The sequence below is a fragment of the Triturus cristatus genome, chromosome 4_2 (genome assembly GCF_964204655.1).
Source record: "Triturus cristatus chromosome 4_2, aTriCri1.1, whole genome shotgun sequence".
NCBI lineage: Eukaryota > Metazoa > Chordata > Amphibia > Caudata > Salamandridae > Triturus > Triturus cristatus.
This window is the reverse complement of record NC_140586.1, coordinates 560,345,772-560,362,724: the sequence shown is the minus strand read 5'-3', so window position 1 is coordinate 560,362,724 and position 16,953 is coordinate 560,345,772. Positions and strand designations below refer to the sequence as shown.

The following is a 16,953-nucleotide window of genomic DNA, read 5'->3' as shown; positions in this document are numbered from 1 at the left end:
GGAAGATGGGAGAGCAAGGGAGCTATATCTCACCACATCTGCCGGTTGAATCTGCTGATGAGGGCGAATGCATTAGAAGCCTTTATGGAAGACGCTGCCATCACCGCAAAGCGCTTCCCTGCGCCGTCCATTCGTCTTCCGTCTTTGTCCGGGGGAACCATTGTTGTTGAAACCGGATTTTTTGAGTTTCTTTGGGCGGCCTGTGTCACCACAGAATCTGGTCGAGGATGACCAATCAAACAGGCCGGAGACGATGCCGGAGCTCTATATTTTTTGTCTATTCGAGTAACTGAAGCAGCCACTGAAGCTGGGTTCTTCATAATCTTCAAGCCTTCCTCCCAAATATGGTCGATTATTGGAATAGATCGCATAGATTTGCGTGACTGCTCTTTAAAGTCATAAAGAAAACATTCGGCTTCCTGAACTGGAATGGGAAGATCAAAGCGCTTTGATGCTTTCTCCATGATGTCATGGAAACCTCCTATATCTTGCTGCGGAGAATTCGCCGGTGTTGGAAATGGCGACGGCGTAGTTGGGAGAATATATTGATCCCATTCATCGTCAACTTGGTTATCTTGAAGGAGTTCTCCTTCTTCCAGTTGATCGGTGTCACTGTCTTCCAAGTCATCTCTGTCATAATCGGTGGCGATCGGATCTTCTGAGTGGAAGTTTTGGGAGACGAGTGAGGTGGTCGTACCTGCGTCGGCTTCTCCACCGTCTGTGGCGCTTGAGAGTTTGCTTCCGGGAAACGCCGATAGTAATCGTTGATCATCAGGCGTAAGTCAGTCACCAAGGACACCGGCATGGAAATAGAGTCCTCTCTAGAAGTATGCTGAGGCTCTTCCTCTTCTTCGTAGGCATAAGACTCCTGAAAAGATTCATATCTCAGTGAATCTTTCGGAGGACGATCCTGAAATGAGAAGACTTCTTGCACCTCATGAAATTCCTCCTCCTCTGTTTCCTGACTCTTAATGCGAAGTTGGGAAAGACTATAAGCCACTCCTGAAGACTTCTCATCATCGGACTGTAAGTCTAGTAAAGTAGAAGGCGGCAGCGGAGAAATTTTTGTCCATGATGTAAAATCTGTAGACTTAGTCTGCTTCGTCGACGAGTCCGTCGACTACGCCATAGACTTCAATGTTATTTTCTTTACCTTAGGCGATTTAAAAGTTCCCGTCGACGGGACTGTCGTCGACGGAGTAAGCTGTATTATCGTCGACACCGTAGTCGTTGACGACGAAGTCTTCGTCGACGATGGAAATGTGGCAGTCGACGGAATCGTCAACGGGCTTTTCTTCGACGACGAGGTTTTAGCCGTTGTCGATGCCGCTGTCGATATGGTGGTCGTCGACGGAGTCATCGTCGATATGGTGGTCGTCGACGGAGTCACCGTCGACGGTTTCAAAGCAATAATCGCCGGCGACGCTCTAATTTTCGTCGACGGGGCTGAGGAAACTTCTCTTGACTCTTTAGATTTTTTAAGAGGAGTATGAGGTAATGAAGACGCAGGGGCCCCTTTGTCTTTTGTCTTCTGCTTTTTCAGCTCTGAGCTATCTTCCGAAGTTGAAGATTTTCTCTTCTTTGAAGACTTAGAATCCTCCTCAGAGTCAGAATCTGAAGTGACCTTTTTCTGAAGCCACAGCAGAAGACGTGCCTCCCTGTCACGGAGGGTCTTCGCAGAAAAGGTTCTGCAATGTTTACAGTCCTTAGGCACATGTTTAGGGTGCAAGCAATATAAGCAGTCCTTATGTGGGTCCTCAGAGAACAATCTAGGCTTTCCACAGGATCTGCAGGGCCTGAAAAGCCTCTTTTTAGAGCTTTCAGCCATCCTGAACAAGAAAAGGTGAAGCACAATACCTTAATCCAGCCAGAAGATGAAAATTCTAGATGAACCACAGGTCAAAAGTTCACACAGGAACAAAACTGAGCAAGGCTCAGGGAGACTCCTCCTCACACGAAGGCGGTTGGAAATCTGAGGCAGGAAGGCTCTGCTGGGGAGTGTGAGGGCAGGGCTAGCAGCCGATTGGCTGAGTCTTGGACCACATAATGATGAGATTTGGTTACCAAATAAGAGGATTCCCTATGGGATTTTGCTATGCAGTTTTCTTATACTGCTGTGGTCATTCCGTTACCGTGAGACTCCCACCATGACGACGGGGAAGATACAAGCATGTGAATCTATGAAAGATTCAATACTGGAGAAAGGTCTATTCTCACAACCAAAGTCAATTTATTGACTGAAATTTTTCAATAGGTCTTACTTCAACTGATCCTCTTACTATTGAACGAGATCCTTATGGACCTTTTCATGGCCACTTGGTTTAAGCCACGCCCAGCCTTTCCAGTGAGCCAGCCTGTAGCCAGGTGGCACACAGTAGCCCCTACCGACCCAGATTATTCGAGTATATAAACTGAAGGGTTATGAGATTACATTTTAAATACAAACCTCCTTACTAAAAGAACAGGCTTTGAGACCAAAATGAATATAAGATATTAAAAACTTTGATCACCTAAACTTAGGCAACATCTTCAACGTCAACCATGTTTGGGAAGCCTGAGAGGAATGTATCAGAGATGAAATAATTTTCTATGGAGCCCATACAAAGAAAAAGAAACAGAAAAGAAATCTGTCGGATGACTACTTTCAATAATTTGCCACTCTTCCCCCCCCCCCCCCCCCCCCCCCAAATCTCTTCTCTTATGCCCTGCATACATTTCCAATATGGTCAACAGGTGATTTTATGATGCAACGAAAACTATCAAACATGCTAATTCATAAGGAGACAAAGGCCCTACGGATTGTGCAAGTAATAGACCATTTTTGTTCTTAAATGGGGACTACAAAATTCTCACAAAAATTGTGCCAAACGAATGTAGCAGATCATTTACAAATTATCACCTGGAGATCAGAGAGGTTTTATTTGTGGACTCAGCATTAAAAAATAGGTAACTGTAGAGACGCTGAAGAGGAAGTACTTAGTTTAAATACCCAGAAGCCATTTTATTCCATTATTGGGACTACCTGTTCTTGATTCTCCATAAAGTGAACCTAGACATTGTTTTGTGATGCTCTGCACAATTTCTAAGAGCTCCCCTTTTGTGATTTTTGGTCTCGGCTCTAAGACGGCACGCATGCGCTGTCTTGAACCGAGATCTAGAGTATCTGCATCGTAGGATTCTGCCCACTCAGACTTGCCATTGGCTGCAATAATCGTCGCTCCATTTTGGGGGCTCTCCATTTACCAGGGCATGCTTAGGTCATACCTTATCGGGTTTTAAGCCCTGCCCGAGCTACCGCCCCGACTACTGTTGAACATACGCAGTAGTCATTGTGGGGCATTGTTTCGGGACTACTTTTCTACTCCCATTAGTCAGGTTCACTAAAGACGCTGCCTCTCAGATTAATAAACGCCCCTCGCTCATCTAGATGACAAAATGCATATTTACAAGCACAAGGCGTTATCTTGCACCTTAAGGCCCCAGTCCCCATCCGCACCGGATACATCCGGTGTACTCTGTTTCACTGCACCCAACTTGGGAATTACAGCGACGAGGAGGTCAGGACTTCTACGAGGTGATCTGCCTACTCTTCATTCTTTCTGTTAACTCTGTGAAAGGGAAGCTGCCTGCACTCAGAACGGAATGACTGATTCCTATAATTGATAGCCGAGCATCAATGCCACCCTGGGCTCAGATGCTCTGGGAAGCAACAGACCCACCATGAATCAATAAACTGGGTGACATGAGGCTTTTACTGGAAGCCCAGCGATGGTATTTGTGGTTGTGGTCTTTAGAATGGGGGGATGCGGGAAATGTCATTAGAGAACTCTATCCTAATTAGATTTCACGGAGGCTGGTACAGATGACTGGCTGCCGTGCCCTGTGACTGTCATTCATATCTGTGTTCTCTTCTCCTCGGGTTTACATCACCATTTCATGCTCACCCCAGCTCAGGGCAGCATATGCTATTTTTGAACGACTTAAGAAATGTAGCCTTGTAGCATCGGCTGCGTTATACGATACTTAGGAGCACTGCATGGAAAGAAAAATGAATATTGTAACACATAACATATTCATCCTGCAGCACTAGGTGCATACAGTCAACTGAATGTGAAACAGAATTAAATGAATATGAGGCTAGAACATGTTTTATGCCAAAAGATAACAGAATTGTTAGTCTGTGTAACTCTCTAAATTGTCTGCACATATGTTGTCCTGTCTGCGTTTGCCTGTGTTTTTATGTTTGTTTTTCTATGCGTTACTTTTTGTGTGTAATAAATTCTACATATTTACTGCAGTTGGTCTTCCTTCAGGTCTAACTGCATGTATGTCTCGGGCCTTGCCTATGAGTGTGAAAGTTTAAGCACTGGTTTTATTATTTAATTTTTTTTATAAATCTTTTTGTTGACAAGAAAAACAAACATATGACAGCATTGAAGAAAGTGACAGTGCATAAGTACCAAAACCAGCATTGATTTGTCTTTGGAGCCCAACATCTGTCACATTACAGAACATCAATTTCCACTTCTGGACCAATCTTAACAAGGAGTCATACCATCTTGTATGGAGGGATCGAGAAACGTCTCACACAACATTCCCCTCGCTTTGTTCCAGTCACCCCAAATCTTGGTCCACTTCTGGGGGCAACCCCTCCCTTCGTAGACCACCCTATCCGTCTGCATACACCAGTCCATATCAGTTTCCCGGTCACGGAGATTGGGCGCTGGTCACCCTTCAAAGTTCTGGCTATATTGCGTTTCGCAACTACATTCCCAAGGGAGACCCAAGTCCTTTCTTTAGCTGTCCGGTCAGTCGCCTCCCATATATTCAGAATGAAAGTTCGGGGGGGGGGGGGGTGATCTCCGCACTCTTTCCATAAACTTCCCACATCTTTGAGGTCACTTTCCTCCAATACTGTCGTACGCTTGGACATTCCCACCACTGGTGTAAATATGTGCCCACTTGCCCACAACCTCGGGGACACGGCGGGGAATCCAAGACGCCCATCCTAGATAGCGCTACGCCTGTATAGTAAACTCTGTGGAGGAGCTTAAGCTGGATCAGTTTAAATCTATAGCGTACCGCAACCTCTTGAGGAGATGCCAGTGCTTCCTGCCATTCTTCATCATCCAAATCTCCAACATCCTCCACCCATTTAGAACGGATCTTCCCGAAAGCATCTGGGGGGTTATTTAAAATCCTCTTATAGGTCAAAGAAATTACTTTCTCCTTTAGATAATCATCTAGTAGCCTATCTTCTAATGGCGAGGTTGGCGGAAGGTCGGTGCCCATGGGGACGGCCTTGCACAATGCGCTACCTACTTAAAAGTATCGGAAGTTTTCCCCGGGATTGAGATCGTGACGACGTTGCAGCTCGCTAAAGGGGACCACCCTGCCATTCGCCCGTAGGTCACCAACTGTTGAGCCCAATGAGATCCCATTTACAAAACCCGGGGCTATGAGCCAGGAGCCCCAGCCGATCCGAGTCAAAGAGGGGGGGTGGCAAGGGTAATCTTGTTCTTCCAACCCAGAGCAGGGGTCGCAGTGCCGTCGCAGTCTGGGTGTATACCGGAGCATTCTTCTGACCTCCATCGAGTGCGCGCGGGTAACAACCATTCGTCATGTTATGCCGATCCATCCTATAAGCAGGTTCATCAACCAGCCAATGCACCCAATGGTTAGTGACCGCATCGTACAAGCTCTTCGTGAGCTTATTCAGGGAGATACCGGGGTTTCCAGCATCCCATAGGAGGGTCCGAACCTCTGCCTCTATGGCCTGAAAGTACTTCGGCGGAACGAGGAAGGGCAATTCTGTAATGCGTAGACAATTCGAGGCAGTTCCATCATCTTGTATAGAGCCGCCCTGCCCAATAATATGAGGGGCAGCGACCTCCATTGTTGTACATCGGCCTGTAGACGGCATAAAGGCGGGGCCAAATTATTATCATAAATGGCCGCTGGGTCCGTCGTAACAAATTCCTAAATAGCGAAAGCCCTCCGTGGTTGTTTTGGCACCACAATATGCTGGTAGTCTAATCACACTCCCGAACAGAATGTAGATTGAGGACTTATCCCAATTTATTGTGTAACCGGAATACTTCTGGAACAGGGTGAATATGTGGAGTATTCTATGGATGGAGTGATAGGGCCGGGCCAGTTACAATAAGATATCATCTGCATAAAGGGAGATTCTATCTTCCCACTCCGGCGTCCAATTCAATCGCCTGATGAGGGGCCCCCCCCTGATTCAGATCACCAACGGTTCGAAGACCAAGGCAAATATCAAAGGCGAGAGCGGACATCCCTGCCTCGTTAACCTATGCAGAACAAAGGGCGCCGATCGACCCCCATTCACCGTCACGCTTGCCAAGGTTTCCGAGTACAGCAACCGCACCCAAGACAGAAATTTCGGGCCAAAGCACTGGTTTTATTTCTAATCAAATTGTATGCTTCTACACCGGTTTGTTAAGCTATCCATTTGCCTGTCTGTGAATCCATTTCACTAATTATATATTTGTTGGCCTGTCAATCATTGTACTTGCCTGTCAATCTACGTGTCAACGTTTCCATATGCATGACTTACTGTCAACGTTTTTATAATGCATGCCTGCCTATCAATCTATGTTTAAGGGTAAATGCACGGCTTTTAATCAGTTACTATTTTTCTCAGACCATTTATTTTATTTGTCGGTCTATGTGTCTTATTACTATATATCCGTTTGTTAATCAACTTCTCCAATTGTCAATTTATTGGCTTACCTTCATGGGCATATCTATCCACTGCTGTAAATCATCTGCCTTCCAACCAATAGAGGACTGTCAATCTGTAGATCTATTTATTTATCAGTCTTTTTAGGTCTCGGCTCCAAGACGGTGCGGATGTGCTCTGTAGAAGCGAGACATGGTGTATCTACATCGTGGGCTTTTGCCCACCCATAGTCTTGCCATTGGCAGCAACCATGGTCGCTCCATTTCGCCGGATCTCCATTCACCAACAGCATGCCTAGGCCATGCCTCTTCCAGTTTTTAGCCCTGCCCGAGCAGCCCTCCCAACTACTGTTGAACATACACATTGGTCATCAGCGTCAGAAGGATGGCTGTCAGAGCTTGTCCTGGCCGATTCAAACATGTGATTGACGGGTCACACACAAACTACCACACTGAACTAGATGGCTAGTCTTATTCGAATTGGCACTGCACCATTCTCCCAGTCTTCAAACTTGAAGCAACCTGACCAAGGTTTTCTTTGCGCCTTGTCCATACGTCATATAATTAAGAACTCTCATGGAGTTCTCCCCCCCCTTGCACGCACCATTTGCTATGTATGGAAAGCGTTAATTCTTGTGTCACCCAGTGTAGCATCATTTCCTGGCTAGAACAGTGATCATTTTGTTTTCTTACTAGTGTACACGCAAGCACCTCACTGTTGTGACTTTTGTTCAGGGCAACTGGAATTATGCGACATGGTTGAATAAATGATTCGTCAAGAAAAGGCAAATCATGTAACATTATGCAGCAGATTTTGTTAGAACAATTTAATTATTGTATCAATTTTACACTGCCTGGTGATTGGTTGCATTTCATTAGCACAATTTTAACACCCAAATAAAGCAAGATGCAAAATAAAAGTGAATGTTGAACCTTTACTAAAGAGCGTTCCACTACGCAACAACACGTGTGGCTGGAGTGAATATAAGCGCATCCAGTCCTTGTTGGGGATTGCATGTTTGCCTGGAATGGGTAGTTTCTGCTGGAATTCTCTGGTATTGCCTTGCGCTGACCTCCTTTTCATTGTTCTTGACTTTTTCAACCCATCAATCTGCAGCTCCACCCCTACTCACTCAGCATTTACAAAAAGGGCAGCGCTTCAGGAAGTCTAATCAGCAGCCATTTGCTATCAAAAGTGTTCATTGAATTTGTAAAGGGAGCCCTTTCAGCATACCCTCACTCACACTAGTTTTTGCATACCTAGCCCTCCAGCCACAGGAATGCAGTTAATACACTTCCACTGGCTTCTCAGATATTCGCTTTAACTTCCCTGGCTAAATCCTGTGTCGTATTCGTAGTGGTTGCCTTGTGAAGAAAAAGGGTTGACAAGCTAACTTTAAAATTTTTATTAAACAAATTTAAACCGAAAGAAGGAATTCAAATACAACAGAAACAATCTGGTGTCCTGCTCTAAAGCTACATTGTCAGCTTTAACCAAGCAAATGGGAAAGGATAAACACAAGGCTTTCCTGCTCTGGCACAAATAAAAAAACATTGGCAAAGCCTAAAAGTGTCACCATATGGCTAAAAAACATTCACATTAACAATGCCAAAAGCTCATAGCCCGGCCAATATTGACTTTGATTTGGCCCTATTTGTAACCAGCATTGGCAAATACTATTAACTTATACAAGGGATCCAGACAAGGGCATTCACCCTCCACTCATTTTTATTTTGGTGATGGGACCTCTGGCATTGGCAATTAAAAATAATTAAAATATTTAAAGGTTTCAAAAATGGGAGAAATACATTTCAAACATATGTCATTCCAAATTAGCCTCATTATAACTATGGACTCTTCTGGGACTTTTTCAGGCTGCTCACTACAAACTAGGATTTTGTAGGTGTATCTGGGCAAGAGTATAAGTTTTAAGTTAATTAGGATGAAATATCCAATTGATGCAAATAGATCCGATGGTATTGGTAATATATTCGTGCTTTATTCGTCAGGTAGGAAAAGAAAAGAGATGGCACAGCCAAAACGTGTTTCGCCCCCTAACAGGCCATCAGGCCTAGGGCTTCCTCAGGGCTGCACATAGGCAGTGTTACAACAAGGGTTATTTACAAAGGATTAGGTAAGTCATGTGCACAAATCACACAAGGTTGTGGGTGGTAGGAAAAGAAGAAGGGGTTTAATCAAAGAAAAGTGAAGGAGGAGAAAAGAAAGGAAAAGGAGCAGAGTTGAGGTGCGAGAGGTTAGCGAAAAGTTATTGCAGGAAGTTAGTGTGATTAGAAGGGAGAGTATATGGGTGGGGGATTAGAGGAAGGTAAAGTGGAGGTGAGAGGGAGTATGTTAGAACAAATGTGAAATTGTGTTAAGTAGCAAGGAAAGGACAGGTGGAGTGATTCGGGTATTAGTCGTATTAAAAGAGAAAAAAATATAAATAGTTATATTGAGCAGAGAAGGTTGGCATTACAGAAATCCATGTCATACGATAAATTGTCGTGTTATTTCAACAATTGTAAGGAAGGTCAATTTAAACCATAATGACATCAGAGATGGAAGAAAAGCAATATAGTGTAAATAGTCAGAGGGCCCCGATTTAAGGACAGCGCGCGTATGCAAGACAGGATGAAAACAATTGCCGGTTTACAAGGTGTATGTTTCAGATAACTATCATAGAGAAACATTTTTTGGAAGTTAAATTAAAAGACAAGCGGTCATTTAGGGAGAGAGAGAAAAGTAATTGCATATCGTATGAGAACAAGATGGTCAAGCGAGCCAACAAATTTAAGACAAGTCAATGCGGGTTCCAAAGGTTACATAGTGAATACGCAATAGTGAATATGCAATCAATAAAATCTTATGTTAGATGAAACTAATGCTGATATCCTTTCTTCCATCTCATACCTGACCCGGCTGCCACTGACTCTGCAATGATAATTACACTGTAAATATATGCTCACTTCTTACAATTGATTTCAATTGATATTTCTGTCTTTGACTGAACGTATAATCATAACGCAGGATTCAAATGTGGCTAATTGTTTTCACTCATGTCTTTATACTTTGTCTATCCTGCGTTTTATTGACTGCGTATTCACTATGTAACCTTTGGAACCCGCATTGACTGGTCTTAAATTTGTTGGCTCTCTTGACCATCTTGTTCTCATACGATATGCAATTCCTTTTCTCGCTCTCCCTAAATGACCGCTTGTCTTTTAATTTAACTTCTAAAAAATGTTTCTCTATGATTATGTTATCTGAAACATGCACCTTGTAAACCGGCAATTGTTTTCATCCTGTCTTGCATACGCGCGCTGTCCTTAAATCGGGGGCCCTCTGACTATTTACACTATATTGCTTTTCTTCCATCTCTGATGTCATTATGGTTTAAATTGACCTTCCTTAAATTGTCATGTTATTTCAACAATTGTATCGTATGACATGGATTTCTGTAATGCCAACCTTCTCTGCTCAATAGAACTATTTATATATTTTTCTCTTTTAATACGACTAATACACGAATCACTCCACCTGTCCTTTCCTTGCTACTTAACACAATTTCACATTTGTTCTAACATACTCCCTCTCACCTCCACTTTACCTTCCTCTAATCCCCCACCCATATACTCTCCCTTCTAATCACACTAACTTCCTGCAATAACTTTTCACTAACCTCTCGCACCTCAACTCTGCTCCTTTTCCTTTCTTTTCTCCTCCTTCACTTCTCTTTGATTAAACCCCTTCTTCTTTCCCTACCACCCACAACCTTGTGTGATTTGTGCACATGACTTACCGAATCCTTTGTAAATAACCCTTGTTGTAACACTGCCTATGTGCAGCCCTGAGGAAGCCCTAGGCCTGATGGCCTGTTAGGGGGCGAAACACGTGTTGGCTGTGCCATCTCTTTTCTTTTCCTACCCGACGAATAAAGCACGAATATATTACCAATACCATCGGATCTATTTGCATCAATTGGATATTTCATCCTAATTAACTTAAAACTTATACTCTTGCCCAGATACACCTACAAAATCCTACTTCATATTAGGGGGATAGGGGCCTCTCCCCCTGTTTCTGGGCTAGAACCAGTACAAGAAGGATACATGCTTATTACACGACTAGTAAGGGATGAGGATCTTTTTCCCCTCACCTACATGCTCACTACAAACTAGCCTTACCATTTGAAACATAAAAATCAAATATTAGTGACTGATTAGTGTGTCTGGCTCGGAGACAATCACCATTATTCAATAATTTGATCAGTGGCTCCAGGACCACAGTTCATGAGCTCATCCCCTGTAACATATATTTCATTGTAGTGTTGTTTTTGATACAATATCTGTAGGAAACTGGGTTTTTGTTGCAGTACCTCTTCCCCCCCCCCTCAATGTGTTGCCTGGTATTTGCTCAACTTTGATTGAAGAGTACTGGGTTCCTGCTAGCCAGGTCCTCAGTACCAGTGTTCTGTCCCTAAAACTGTACAATTGTATCGCCCAATTGGCAATACCTTTAGCATCCTCTGAAAGTCCCTGACTAGTAAATGGCACCCTTGGTTCCTAGTGACTGGGATACTAAAGAGGGTCCCCAAGGGCTGCAGCACGAATTGTGCCACCTTAGGGGACCCCTCACCAAACTTATGCAGGGCTGCCATCGCAGGCTGCGTGTTCTGGTACAGACAAAAGTGAAAACACAACATGACACATTCCTGTGCATCATGTCCTCCAACAGTGCATTTAGTACTTGTAAGTCACCCCTACAGAAGGCTTTGAAGCCCTAAGGTAGGGTGCTTAATACTACATGTGAGTGCATACCTGCCTAAGCAGATATGCCCCAGTGCTGGTCAGGTCCATTATTGCCAGTACAAGTGAAGAGGGAAGCCAGTTAAGAAGATGTGCTGGCCACTGTTCATAACGAGTTCTTCAGCTACATGGCGACTTTACTGAAAATAGGGATGATTGGTATCAAACATCTCGTGTTCACAAATCCACCCAGATTCAAATGGTGTATTTGTGAATACATGCACAGAGAGGGCACCTTAGAGTGGTCTCCTGAAAGCCTACCAGCCTCTGGTGTGTTGGCTGATGGGCTCTGCAAACCTGCAACCAAGACAGATTTCTGACCTCCCAGGGTGTGGGTCTTTGCTCTCAGGTCAGAAACAAAGGGTGCACGAGAGAGTGTGTTCACACCCCCTTCCTCAGGATCACCTACTGATTTGCACTCCTAGACCAGCAAGCTTCAAAGAAGCTCCTGCCTTTGAAATGCGAATCTGGCTCCCCTCACAGGAGAGGAGGCCAACACCCATTTGTCCAGAGCCTTAGACACTTGGACAGGTGGGAATTTAGCTAGTCAGGTGGGTGTGCCCGACCCCCAGGCTAGTATCACCCCTTAGATGGCCTAACTTGATGCGGTACGATTTTTCAGAAGTGCCCATCTCTGTGTTGCACACTTAGGAACTCTGGGACAGGGTTATGCCCACTTACCACAGGAAGTGGTCATATAGGGGGTAAAGTGACCCCAAGGGTAGGTAGCCCATTGGCTACTACACCTCACTCCCTTAACGCCCCTAAATTCAGTATTTAGGGGAGCCCTTGGCACCAGGAAATCAGATCCTGCTGACCTCAAAGTCGAAGGAGGATGTGAAGAGTCACATCCTGCAAGAACTGAAGACCCAGCAACTGACCTGGCACCAACCCTGCCAGCCTGCGGACTTCGACAATTGTACTAAAAGGCCCCAAAGCCTGGGAGACCTGCTAGCACACAGGAACCAAGACCTCCCAAGAAGTAGCGGACCTGCTACCCTGCAACCTGCAGGCAAACAAAGACTCCTGTGAGGACTCTGTGACCAAGGCAACCCGGCACCTGAAGACAGCACTGCACCGGCCACGTCAAGCCTGAGTTGGTCCCCCCTAGCCCTCCAGAGACCGAGTCCGTCCACTGTGGTTTGGCCCCCAGTGAACTCTATGACATCACCTGCATCCTCTGCACACAGCCCTTCTCTATTGTGACTGATCCCGGTAAGAAGAACCCGACAACTAGACACCTCTGCAGCAGTCGGCCCTGGGCAATGGAGAAGAGGGCCAAAGGTGTCCATACATACCAGAGCATCAAGAAGCCTGAGCTCCCCTGTTGGTTACCATGATTGGCCTCCCAATCCGAGCCTGCAGCCTCTTTTTCCAAAGACAGATCCCCATAGAGTAACATTAGGAATCCAATGCTGTTTTGCACCTCTGCACTCACCTGCCGCAGTGTCGCTGGCGGTGTTCTGCTGGTGTTGCCTGGGACCTTGCCCACCACTCACCTTAACTCCTGGAGATTGGTCCAATAGGTCTCTGTACTGTACCTAAAAGCCGCATTGACTTTTCATCCCATAGGATAACATTGCAGCTTCTAAAAATTGCACTGGGTGAACTTTTTGAACTGAAAAGAAATCCTATTTAAAAAAGTACTTACCTGAACAAATTTCTTCTGGTGCATAAACATACATAAAGAAAAGTGTTATTCTTAAAAATTGATGTGGATCTCCTTATTAAGACATGTGTTCTTATTGAGATGTGTCTCATTTATTGACTATTGCACTCCTCTGTGATAAGTATAAGGCTGCTCGACCACACTATCTCTTAGAAGAGCACCTTGGGATGGTCATATCAATCCTCCTGTCCACTCATAAGGGAATCTGTGGACTCTTTACACGCTACATCTCATTTTGATACATCATATAGCGCCAGCTTCCTGCAATTTCCAAAATGTAGGACTATGTTAGCCCTCATTAAAAACATGAGCTATATAACTTACAACTAGTCCACTCACATCAAACTCATCAAGATAGAAACAGTTAATCCTACAAAACAAACCTAATTAAACAGGAGACAGTAAAACATTGTAATAACACCTAAAAACACTTTAGTCATATATAAAAGTATCACAACGAACAATCAAATAGTGAACAGTGATGTGATGGCTAATAGAAAGGCGGTCTTTAGAGACAAATATTAGCTCTGTTTAGGTTCCACGTGGGCCTGGGTGCCAACCTTGTTGGGCCCTCCTTTTTACTCTTTCTAGGAATCTATTAATGACCAGTGTGCAAAAGAAATTTTGAATGCAAGTCTCCAGGTATACACCACAATGGCAGATAAGTGAACACGGAGTTATGCGTCGGTTAAGCGCTCGTAGAAATGAATTTTATTGGAAACAAAAACTTAGCCTTCGCACATCGTGTGATAATAGGGTTCATTTGCAATACATACACAGTGAGCCTTGATCGTTCAGAAAGCCAATCTGAAATGCCCAATCCTACTGGAACAGCACTTTTATGGCCAATCAAGTACAGCCTACATATACCGCCTGCACGATCCCTCACATCCGGGAGTTCCTCCCCCAACATTTAGTCACCCCTGTCCTCTATACTGCCTCCAGGCCCCTCAAACTCTCTACCATTTCTTGGGGCAACCTCTTGCCTTATAAACAGCTTGTTCTGCCCTCTGGCACCAGTCAAGGTCAGCCTCAAACTGAGTTTCTACTGGAGTGGCAATGGCACCCATGCTCTTGCTATATTTTGTTTAATGACTCCTGCTGCCAGTCTCAACGTGTTGGTTAAGTTCAAATCCAGAAAGTGGGTTAGGTTTGTTGTGACTGTGGTTGGGTTCTACTTCCCATAGGCCCTTGCTTATCGCAGCAGTGGATATACTTTTTTCACTCTGCGGTGTGGCACCTCTGTGTAATTGGTCTCTTAGACTCCATGAGGATAGGCATAGTTCTCTATGGAAGGTTAAGATGCCACATTCGATGTACCCAGGAACCAGACTGACAGTTTAAGGCTGGCTGGTTCTGAGTGACAGATCGGTCTGTCCTGTGTCACAAGTCCCTAATCACTGGGAACTTTATTACTACCTTGCAAGAGATCTCCACTAAGTCAGAGCACAATGTCTGCCTCGCTTATTACGAAGTTACTAGGATGAGTGTCCAGCTTAATTCTTTGTATTTATTACCATAAGAACCAATGTTATTTGGCGAGAAGCATACGCAAATGTCCCAGACCAGTCTATCAATGGGGCACTCCCCTTGGACCAAAGTATGGGTACGGGACCTAAAGTCTTGTAATTTTTCAAATTTTTGGGGTTGCAACAGACTGGTTTGGTGTACTCCTCCTGCAAACAAATTGTATCTAGCATGTTGTATCTGCTACTTTAGCTCCCAGCTGTAGGATGGGTTTTCTTCTCTGCTTAGTATGTCCGACTGTATGTTTTGCATGCCCAGTATGTGTATTGCTGACAGGGTTGTGCCGCACTGGATAGCCCATTTCCATTTGACCTACTCCAACTTGGACAGTGAGAGATATTGTTCCTTCTTGCTTATTTAGATAGAACATTGTGGTTGATATGTCCGTCTGGATCTTTACCCTCATGGGCATGAAAGTCCTCGAATGCTAGGAAAACACTTAAGTTCCAACACATTTATGTGCTTTAATGCCTCTCGTGGGCTCCGCAGACCCCGGATGTTGACACCACCCACGTGTGCCCCGCAACCAGCATGAGAAGCATCTCTGGTGATGCTCACTGTTGAAATAGGCAATTTGAAGGGTCTCCCTACAGTGATGGGACTTGTGTTCCGCAATATTATCTCTTTCAATACTCGCTCTGTGACAAGCACTAGATCCTCCCTTAATTAGTTATGCATATTTTGAATTAAGATTCTGCAGACTATATACTCTTAACTAAGCATTTACCTTGGTCTGATGCAATGCAATACAGAATATTAGTGCTAAAGCGAGAACACCTGATAAATGAAGAATTTGCTAGTATATCCTGTATTTTTCAAAGGTAAACAACTGAATAAATGCAATATATATATTTTTTTTTTAAACTGCTAGATCCTCCAAACTCCCCGTGGCATGTGAGCGCTTATTATGCAACCATTATGGGATTGGGTGCATGTGCAGTCTGGCATGCAGGATAAGTGGTATGCAGGATGCTATTGTGCCCATCACTTTCATTATGGTTTTCACTATCAGAGATAATCGCCTCTGGTGGAGGCAAGTTTGCACATTCAAAGACAAGATCCTGCTGGTGAGCAGGCCTGTGCATACTTTGAATTTAGGGAACCCCAAAGAACACGTTATTCTGCTCTGGGACCAGGCAGGACATGTCCAAGTTTACAATGAAGCCAACTTGGAGTGTTAGCATCACAATACGAATGTTCTTTCGGCATGGATACTGTGAGCGTTCCTTCACCATCTAGACAAGGGTAAATGTGTATTCCCACTTGGGGGCTCACCCACTGCAGCAAGGCATGGAAAAAAGCTTGGTGCAGACTTTAGACCGAAAGGTAACACTTCGCACTGAAATGTAAATTGTCCACGACCAATCAGATTTAATGTGCTTGCGATTCATTGGTATGAGCAGGGAAGCATCATTTACATCTAATGTAGCCATGTAGTCTCCTCTTTTCCGTAAAGGTGTGACTTGTAGTGCTGTCATTTTGAAATGAGGAGATCTAATGCACTTGTTTAGTTATCTGAGGTCTAAAGTTGGCCTTACAGATTGATCGGTCTTTGGGATAAGGAAGCTACCTGAATAGATGTCTCCCATAGGATACTGTCTCTCAACATGACAGACTTCATTGTCTTGGACATAGTATGTCAGACTCCTTCCTCAAACGTTGATGCCTGGGGGAAAAACCTTTGTCTTTCTCGCCATTATATTTGCTCCACTAGGTTAAGGATCTGTCAAATAGGCTTTGGCAGAGGCAATGAATCCATCATCCAGATCCCCTAAAAACAACTGCAAAGAGAAAAAGCTGCACTCAGCTATTGAATCTATATGTAGCCTTTGACACAGTTCGCCAATAGATCCAACTATTGGGATTATAGAAGCCTAGCTTCCAAAGAAGCCTCTTAGATAGTGTTGGCTGCTACCCTTACAGTAGTTCCTGCATCATCTTGCTGTACTCTATTTCATGTTCGCTTTTTTCAACAGGCTCTAGCATATCTCAAAGCTCAATAATCTTGCCACTACTGTTCAAACTTTACCTCACTCCTGTCCCGCAAAGCTTTCAACTGAAGGAATGTTAAAAGGATGACACTGAGGTGGTGACACAATGATCATCCTAAAACTTGAAGACATAAATAGACTCCAAAAATGAACATGACTGCCATTAATGAATGGATTCTCAGTAACCACCTTAATTTTAAATGCAACCAAAATTGCGATCCTAGCTTATGGAGAATGGAAAAAACCGAACAA

The 16,953-nt window shown here is 44.2% G+C and overlaps 1 protein-coding gene across 2 annotated transcripts in view; it reads right to left on the bottom strand.

Moving 5' to 3' along the window:
• The window catches only part of MTF2 (metal response element binding transcription factor 2), a 404,555-nt gene that overhangs the window by 169,213 nt on the left and 218,389 nt on the right, over positions 1–16,953 (bottom strand). The window lies entirely within an intron of this gene.